At 33.3% G+C, this 9,522-nt stretch overlaps 1 long non-coding RNA gene across 1 annotated transcript; it reads right to left on the reverse strand.

Moving 5' to 3' along the window:
* Positions 1–730: 730 nt before the first annotated feature.
* On the reverse strand, positions 731–4,548 carry LOC120212167. The gene is made up of 3 exons (XR_005524664.1): positions 4,462–4,548; positions 3,657–3,725; positions 731–770 (listed from the first exon to the last, which is right to left on the reverse strand). It is a non-coding gene; the product is annotated as an uncharacterized LOC120212167 (long non-coding RNA).
* Positions 4,549–9,522: the final 4,974 nt, after the last annotated feature.

Raw genomic sequence — 9,522 nt, forward strand, 5'->3', positions numbered from 1 at the left:
GGTATCTAACCAACAGTATCTGAAAGGGGGAAAACATTTTCAAAAGGTAAGCTAGGCTCAGTGTGTCCCAACATTTCCATAAAATCAAAATAGGTACAAATCATAGTCTAGTAATCTCACAAATTCGTAAAAGAGTTTAACTTTTTGAAAATCATAGTTTAAACCCTTTTCTGGTACACCATCAGTAGTTCCCAAAATTATTTTCCATAAAGCTTACTTTATGCACATAGCAAAAAGAAAGCCGACTTAAGGATAGGCTCTGAAGCTTGTATCCTTAAGCCCAAGTCAATAAGTCCATATAGCTTACCCTAAGCACACAGCAAAGGAAAGCCGACCTAATGAAACATCTTGGGGCCCTCAAGAGTCACATTAGGCCCAGTTAGCTTGATCAGAGCTATTCCATCGTAATTCAATTCCAAAATTCAATTGCACCGTGACATAAATTCCATAAATCCAAAAACATGGTAATCATATACCATTTCAAAACAAAAATTAGATAGCAGCCATATTCCATAAATTGTCACATTAACTTGGTGCATCAATAAAACAATAACCAATGAATTCGGTGTACCACATATTAAAACCAATAAAATAGTTCAGTAATAAGTAGGGAACACACCTCGACAATAGATTCAAATAGCAAATCTACTGATTGCTGGTTTCACCACGCTCTGCTACAGTTTTCGAACGGGTGAATACTGACACACGTGGTTTAACTGATCTAGAAGAGCTGGGTCGAGCTGTCGAACGATCCGGAGAGTCTCTTGTACCTTCAAACAATAATATTTATCAGTCTCAAATCCTATGTAATTGTTCAAAGCTAAACTTCTTAAGTATATAAGCATTTTTTCAGGTTTGACTATCAATTTGAGGTATTTCGAGTCTGAATTTGGCCAAACGGATTGCGGAATCGGAATCAGGGCGTCGAAAAACATAAAGTATGACTTTCCGAAAATTCAAATTCTTGGTCAAAGTCAAAGTCAACCACTTTGACCGTCAATTTAGAGACATTCGGATTCGAATTTGACAAAACAGACCACGGAAACGGATTCGGCACGTCAAAAACTATCAGGATAGGTATACTCGGAAAAGATTAATGATCGTTTAATAGCCGGTCAAAGCTGGTCAAAGTTCTAGTCAAAGGAGGTCAACAAACTGTTGAACATTTTACACAAATAGCACCCTTTTTAAAATAATTACCAGAATAGAACCAAAACCAAATTATTTATTGAAATAGCACCAAAATGAATTATTTACCAGAATAGCACTAAAACTGAATTATTTACTAGAATAGCACCGATCAACGGGTCGGGTCAACGGGTCGGGTCGGGTCAACCGATCGGGTCGTGACCGGTCAAACCGGTCAAACCCTTAAGAAAACCGGTTGAACCGGTCACTCACTCGCCCGACGGCGGCGCGTGTGGCGCGTGAGGTGTCCTCCGGGGCTCTAAAAATTACGAAAAAATTTCTAAAAATTATTGAACGTCGGAGAGCTCGAATTCATCAAATCGAGAAGTTTGACCGGTTCACCTCCCCACGCGCCGCTTGCCGCCGGAGAAAAAGGGGAACACCGGTGGACTCGGAACGGCACAAGGAACACGATGGTGCGGGAGGTGTCGTAAACGGAGCAACGATCAGTGGTGAATTTAAGATTTTCTCAGCGATAGAGCTAACAAAAACGTCGCTACTTTGACTGGAAATTCCCGACGTTTGGCCGCGTTTCGCTTCAATTAATTTGAAGGGTTTGTTCCTCGCTCGATGATGAACACAACGGTGGTTTCAAACAACGATCGGAATTCGGACGACGTCGGAATCGAGTTTGGAAGTTGTGTGCGTGAGGAAGGATTTGTGAAATTGATTTCTATTTTTCAAAACAGAAATCACGCATATAACAATTGCCTGCCGACACTCCAAGGTTAAATTCAGGGCTTGGTCCCTGAATTTTCTTTAACTTTAAAACAAGCTCCAAGTTTTAAAATCTTTCAATTCAGTCCCAATTTTCGCCAAATTTTCACAATTAAACCCTCCAATTTCAATTAAATATTATTTTGAAAATCGGGTTGTTACAAACAACCCCATAACGCCTAAAATTGATACCTAGTCGATTACCCTATATTTAAAAAAATAAAAAATTTTAGTTCGGAATTTTATTTAATTTAAAAATCACTATGCATGCATATTTTAAAAAGGATGCCAATTTACCAAGATTGATAACGACCACCCCCAAACAAAAACAGAAACTTCGTTATCAACCAAAATAAATAAACATTGCCTTAATAATTTTGAATCATGATGCAAGATTTTGAAAATGATGTTGATTCACTTCGGGAATCTATAGCGGTCACCCCCGAGAAAAAACGGGAGATACAGTACTAACCCCCTAACAAATGAACATTGCCTTATTTTTAAAACAAAATGCAATCAAACAAACGGTTATTGAACCTAATTATACTAAATGAGTTAATTAAGGGCTTCCCTCTAACTTAAAGGAGCAAATTATGAAATTTAAAGAACCTAAGAGATTAAACCTAAAAATGTAGGCTCTATATTAATTCAAGTCATTTTTAATGAATTATTGAATTGAATAATAAAATGAACCTCGAGCATAAGCGAGGACCAAATCAAAAATTCTCCTAAATTTAAAAGACTAGTTATGAAATTAAACCTAAAAATGGAGTCTCTAATTATTAACCTAATTAATTTTAACCAAATTATTTTATTCGAATAATTAAAATGGAACCTCGAGAAAAAGTGAGGACCAAATTAAAAATTTAACTAAATTTAAGGATTAAGTTTGAAATTAATTATAAAATGAAGGCTCTAATTATTAACCTATTCAATTTTAACCAATTATTTAATTCAAATAATTAAAATGGAACATCAAGCAAAAGTGAGGATCAAATTAAATATTCACCTAAATTTAAGGATTAAGTTTGAAATTAATACTAAAATGGAGGCTCTAATTACTGACCTAGTCAATTTTGATCAAGTTTGAAATTAAAAAGGGTCTAACTTTAAGGACTAAATCTAAAGAGACAAGTGATTTATCAGTGATTAAATTAAGAGGAGTCTAAATTTAAGGGTTCAATTTGAAATATAAATAACTTATCAAGGGCTAAACTAGAATGAAGCAAAATTAGCGAGAAAAAAAAGTAAAGGTAACGAAATACAAAAATGACTAAATTGAAACAATGAAAAAAAGAATTAAAATTAAAACATTAAATAAAGGACTAAAATGAAAGAAATCAGAATATAAAGATTAAATTAAAACAATTCAGAAAATTAAAAGCTAAAGTTTAAAGGACTGAAATATAAATGCTGAAATTTAAAGATCAAAACTGTAAATAACAAAAATAAATCAGAATATAAAGATTAAATTAAAACAATGCAGAAAATTAAATGCTAAAATTTAAAGGACTAAAATATAGACACTGAAATTAAAATAACAAAAATTTAAAGGGAAAATTGTAAATAAAAAAAAATAATAGAATAATATTAAAAGTTAGGGGTTAATTTTTAATTGTTACCCGGACCATAAATAACGTAAATCATACTCTAGGGTGAGTCATTCGTAAATTAATTCGAATATATTTTCTTTTAGAAATTAGTAAGTTAGTGGTTAGAAGTTAGAAATTAGTAAAATGTTAGAATTTTACCTGGGCCATAATAATGTGGGCCGTATCCCATGACAGCTTGCCACAAGGCCGTAGAATTTGTTCGAATAACTAGAGCAATAATAAATTAAAAACAATGACTAAAGTATAATAAAATAAAACACAGTGCTAAATTAAAGTAAAATAGCATGAATGCAAGTAACTAAAATGCAATAATTAAAGAACCAGTAGCTAAATTGAAATAAACAAAATAGAAGAAATGGTGACCAAAATCGAAAAATATGCCGAAATTAAAATAATAAAAAAGACTTTAGTGACTAATATGTATATACGCGGTAAATATGGGAGCCTAAAGGGTGAATAAACCAAACTCTTAATATAATACCTAATTTACTAATTAAAAAAAGCCTAAAACTAAACCTAACACTAACTCTAAAATTAAACAAACTTTCATTTTCTACTATCTTCTCTCAAACTTCCCTCTGCCATGCGGCACCACTCATCTCTCCAAGACCCAAGAAAACGCCACCGGTCACCGCACGTTGGAGCCGGTTTCAAAATCCGACCAGTGATGAACTCGACCAAGGAGTTCCGAAAAGAAAGCTAAAGCCCCTACTTCGCCTCCGAACTTTTTCTTTCTCTTCATCGAGGCCCTAGAACACAACATCGTCGCCTCCTAGCCGTAAATCGACGCTGCTCTCACCTGGTCCACTAGCTACAGTGGTTGAACGAACCCAAAGAACGACCTAGACAGAAACCAAACTTCCCCCTTTCGTCTAAACCCAAAGAAAAGAGCCCCTAAATCAACATGAAAAACCCAAAAACGGGGGCCTAAAGGGCCTCTAACCTCTCGACTGTCTCGTCCTTCCTAGAAGATAACGTTCTTGGCGGCGAGAACTCCGACTCAAGTGAACGTTTCATCTCTTCCCCTTATATTCCTATTTTGAATTGATTTATTTCGAAAAAAATGGGTGATGTGAAAAAAATTAAAAAAATAAAAGAATAGACCTTTGAGAAATCTATGTTGTCACACTCGTTTTTCGTCCCCTTTTTTAATATATTATTATTATTATTATTATTATTATTATTATTTTTTACATTGTGTAGGCCAAACGTCACAAAACGAAACCCAATTACCCAAAGCTCATTACAACAAGCCAACCTAACAGCCCACTACAAGTATAATTAGTGACCCAGCAGCCCAACACAAATACAAGACTCGACCCAACATCAGACCCAGATTTGACCTGATTAATTGACCTGACTTGATTGGCCACCAACTGTCTGTCATGCCCACGTAAAGTTGCCAGCTACACCATGCCCCTTCGCCATGCACCTGTGCCGATTTCTTGTCACCATTGCCATGCACCAACCCTCTCATGCCCTACCACTCGCGTCTGCAACACTCCATCTCCACTTCCTGCAAACAGCCCCAACAGTGCCCAAATTAGAAAAGGGATTTCTTTTGATTTTTCATTTGTAATAGAGGTATATAACCATCGACGATCAGCCAGTTTTCTAGAGAGAGTCCCATCTCTCTCTAAAATCTAATTTAAATAAAAATGAAATAAAAAAGAAAAAGAAAAAATATTGATATTTATAGAAACATTTAAGGGAAATCGCACTTTAAATCCCCTAAGTTTGGTGTGTTTTGTAAAATGGTCACCTGCAAGGATTGTTTTTATAGTTTACCCATTTCTGATGCATGTTATGTATTTTTGGTTTAATTTCCTTTTATTTCCTGTACTTTTAGGCGTGATTTACATTTTAGTCCCTATGTCTCTATGTTTTTATTTATTTTGTTTTTAGCACTTTAGTTTTATTAATTTCAATTTAGTCAACGATATGTCATATTTCATGTTTTATTTATTTCTAATTTTGACACTTGATTGTCTGATATTTTATTTTAGTCACTATTTATTCCCGATTTGGTACTGCTTTTCTTATTTGTTGCATTTTGCTCATTGTATTTTAATATATGTTTATGTTTCATATTCTCATGTATTTTATGTGTATGTACCACATGTATGTATTTATTTAAATATCATTGTATTTAATAGTAATTTTCAACATTTACTCGTATATTTTCAAGTTTCTTATTTTGAGCTTAGTATTTTATATCTTTCGATTTTGGCCCTAGTTAGCACATTATTGTATTTGTTATTATTTATGATTCATACTATTTATATTTTAAGTATTCACTTGTTAATTAGTCAAAGTTAGGGATGGGCATGGGACCCAAACCCGACGGGTTCTGACTCGATCGGGTTGGGTTTTCTTAAAAATAATTCGGGGTCGGGTCGAGTTTGGGTTTAGGGTGAAAAATACCCGACCCGACCCAAAAAAATATAATTTTACCTTATATATTTAGGAATAATTACAATAATACCCCTCTATATATAAATTTTTTCAATTAAGTCAATGCTTTTATTGAATAAAAATAATATTTTTTATTATTTTGGGTCGGGTTGGGTCGAATTTCTAAGTTATATATCGGGTCGGGTTCGGGTCGGGTGAACTCTTGTTTTGGTCGGGTCAGGTCTCAGGTGGATGCTCCCTTGTTCTCGGGTCGGGTCGAGTGGACCAAAAACCCGACCCATGCCAATCCCTAGTCAAAGTTTTACTTCCAACATTGAATTGCATTTAATTTTCATTTATTTGTTATTAATTGGTATTTTATTTTTTAGAGTTTTCCTTGTAAAATTGTTTGTGCATATAGATCCATACATTTCGAATATATACTAAAGCCTCATAAGCATAACTCAACCGATTACATAATTGGATTAAGGGTAGTATTTATTTATTTTGAAATATTAAGAAGGAACTGTCTTAAAGTAACTAGATGTCCTATTATGATGTTTTAAAATAAATAAATATCCTACTAGAATAACCTAAAAAATAGAGTATGTTTAAATTAATCAAGATTAAAGGGAAAATGAAATTTTCTTTTTTTTTTAAACTTGTCGAGACAATTCACCTAATTTTATTAGGGATTAAGTCTCGATATTTGTAAATAATTGAATATCCCTTATCTTTTCTAATCATATATATAATTTGGATTAATTGGCTTAATTTTTTATTTGGTCGAATTAAATTATTTTAATCTTGAATTCTTGGGAGAAATTATTATATTCCTTTTCATTCAGTTGGAAAGGGAAATATTTGTCCTAGAGTATTTTAGGAATTATTTTCTCTTCGATTGGAAATATTGGAATATTTTCTATTTCCTCTTAGAATTTTCTGTTCAATAAAAATTGTATGGTTGAATTTGGAATAATGGAATCATAATTTAAATTTATATTCAAATTCTTAGATTTTCACTATTAGAGACAATTTATAATCGTTGGGGTACCAATTTTGGGCGTTGTGGGGGTGCTTATCATTCCCCACACGTAATTGATTCCCGAACCCTTTTTTTTATTACAAAAAAGAATGAATCTCTGGTTACACGTAGACTGGTTTATCTTTTAAAATGATGTTTTCTTAAAAACTCTTTTAAAATAAATTTTTTAGGTATTCGACTTACCTAACCCAAAAAGTCGATGGCGACTCCAAAACATTTCAAAACCTTTTTAAAGAAAACCCCCAAGTCGTACTAATGTTTTCCCCCACCAGGGCGAAAAACAGTGTCGAAAGCTTGGCGACTTCGCTGGGTACTTAGTGGATCAAGCCCTAAATCGATTATATATTATCTCTATAGTTAGAAATTGAGAATTAAGTTTTATTTAATTTATGATTCTTTTGATTTCTTTCAATTTTTTATTTTATTTCATATCCTTGTATATTAATGTTTGTATTTGATTGATTTTAGATATTGAAATTTCGGATTTGTTTTAGCTCGATTTTAGTGTGGTTGTTTGTCAAAGGTTTGAGAATTTCTCTGCACACACAACATTGCATTACATAACATAAGCTCTATACCCGAGCTCTTCCTTTTTAAGTAAGAGTGAAAGCGACGTCTTCGTGAGAATTTATTCTCTGAGTTACATCTACCAAGTAGCTTTCAGGGTTCATATACTCAATGTCTTCGTGAGGATTTATTCTCCGTGTTAGGCATAGGGAAATGTGCCCTCTCGAATTAAACTCGATCCACTTAAGCCTATAATGGGTGAGGATTGAGGTTCAGGCTCACCTAAGGGGGCACCGACAATGACAATTTGAGTACCTTTACTCATAGAACCAAAAATCTAAATATAGTAAACTATAGAAACCTACCCATCTAAGACCATGCTGAAACTTTGTCTATATGTACCCAAATAAGTTTACACAAAGGAGAAATGAACTCTAACCTTCGTCTTTTAATTTATTCGATATATTCTTTTTGAATAATTGCATGTGAAATTGAAATTATGCAGTTAGGGTTTTAATTTCCTCTATATGTTTTATTCACTATATTTTATGGTTCATTTACCAACCGAATTTAATCTTTTCATATTCCACTAACATATATTTATTCTCTTTGATTATTATTTTTGCTAACATATTTTCCTTGTCATGTTGCTTAATTTTTTTTTTTTGCATAAACATGTTGTTAATACCTGACATATTTATCAAAATTAGAAGGCTTTTAAAATGACAATGCCATACGAAAGGGGTAAATATTTTGTATCTGCTTTGATATGTTGGGACATTGTTAGTTCTTTAAAAGTTGTTCTAGGATAATTACCTTGAAATTAACACATGTTTCGTACATGTCATGTCATAGAAGGTATTGGTTATCGAGTTAATAGTTACATTAGAAGGCTTTCAATACAACAGTACGAAGAGGTAGAATAGAAATGTAAAAAATGCATCAATGGTTCAGAAGGGTGCTCCAGGAAAAGGCTGAAGAGGTACATCAAGCTGGAATACATGAAGCTCAAATGATGCAGTAAAACAAGTTTTTCAAGGGTGCTACGACGGTGTTGATACAACTAGCCGAAAAGAAATAATATGTTCGAAGTCATCAAGCAATAATGATAGCCAACATGAGACAGTGGATGATGTTAGTGGCATATGGTCGCTCAACAAATGCATTTCTGGAAAAGAAGTAGAAGCATTAGAATTTTCCATCAAGCCAAGGATAAAAGAAGATTGTTTCCTTGCATTTTCGATCAAAATTGAAAAAGTCGAGCAATATGATGTGATTTTTAGTTTCCATCTGCCTCAGTGTATTGAGACATTGTGTGTTCTTTGGAAGTTGTTTTATGACAATTAATTTGGGATCAATTCCTTTTTTGCATTTACATTTTGCATTCCCATTTTTGCATCTTTGCATTAGCATCTGTACATCGTACATTGTATGATATACATTGCATCTCAACGTGTATTAATCACAGATCCTCGGAGTAACCTGCATAATCGTTTGAGGTAAATTAAAGTCACCCCTTCGTACCTAGAAAAGAATTGAGAGCTAAAGATGTGGTGTTAGTTTTGTCTGATGTTCGAGGCACATCATTGAGATATGTGGGGCATAGAAGAACAAGATACAGAATTTATTTGACCCAGGGGTATTGACCTTTAAGGTTTTCATGAGACATCTTGGTGAAAATAAAATAAATCTTTCACCCATCGTGAAGCCTTTTGGCACTAGCTTTTTTCCTTTTTTATCGTGTTTTTATTCTTTCTTTATTTTCTCAATAAATAGTTTGTTAATTGAACTTACGTCATTTTCTAAGGTTATGAGCAATAAATCAAGTTTTAATCTTGTAGTTCTTTTAATATCGAATGAATTAAAGGTTCTTTTACTACTTCATTAATTATATATCTTTGACAAGAGGTAAGATTAGACCTTCTATACTCCATCCAAAGCCGAAATAAAGTCATGTTTCCTTACCCGAAATAACACATATTACTCCCAAAGACTGAACTTTGATATCATTTCCCTTCAAAACAATAAAGTCATGTCCTTATCCCTGAGGCACCAAAA

The sequence above is a fragment of the Hibiscus syriacus genome, unplaced genomic scaffold (genome assembly GCF_006381635.1).
Source record: "Hibiscus syriacus cultivar Baekdansim isolate YM2019G1 unplaced genomic scaffold, ASM638163v2 tig00110004_pilon, whole genome shotgun sequence".
In the NCBI taxonomy this organism is placed as follows: Eukaryota; Viridiplantae; Streptophyta; class Magnoliopsida; order Malvales; family Malvaceae; genus Hibiscus; species Hibiscus syriacus.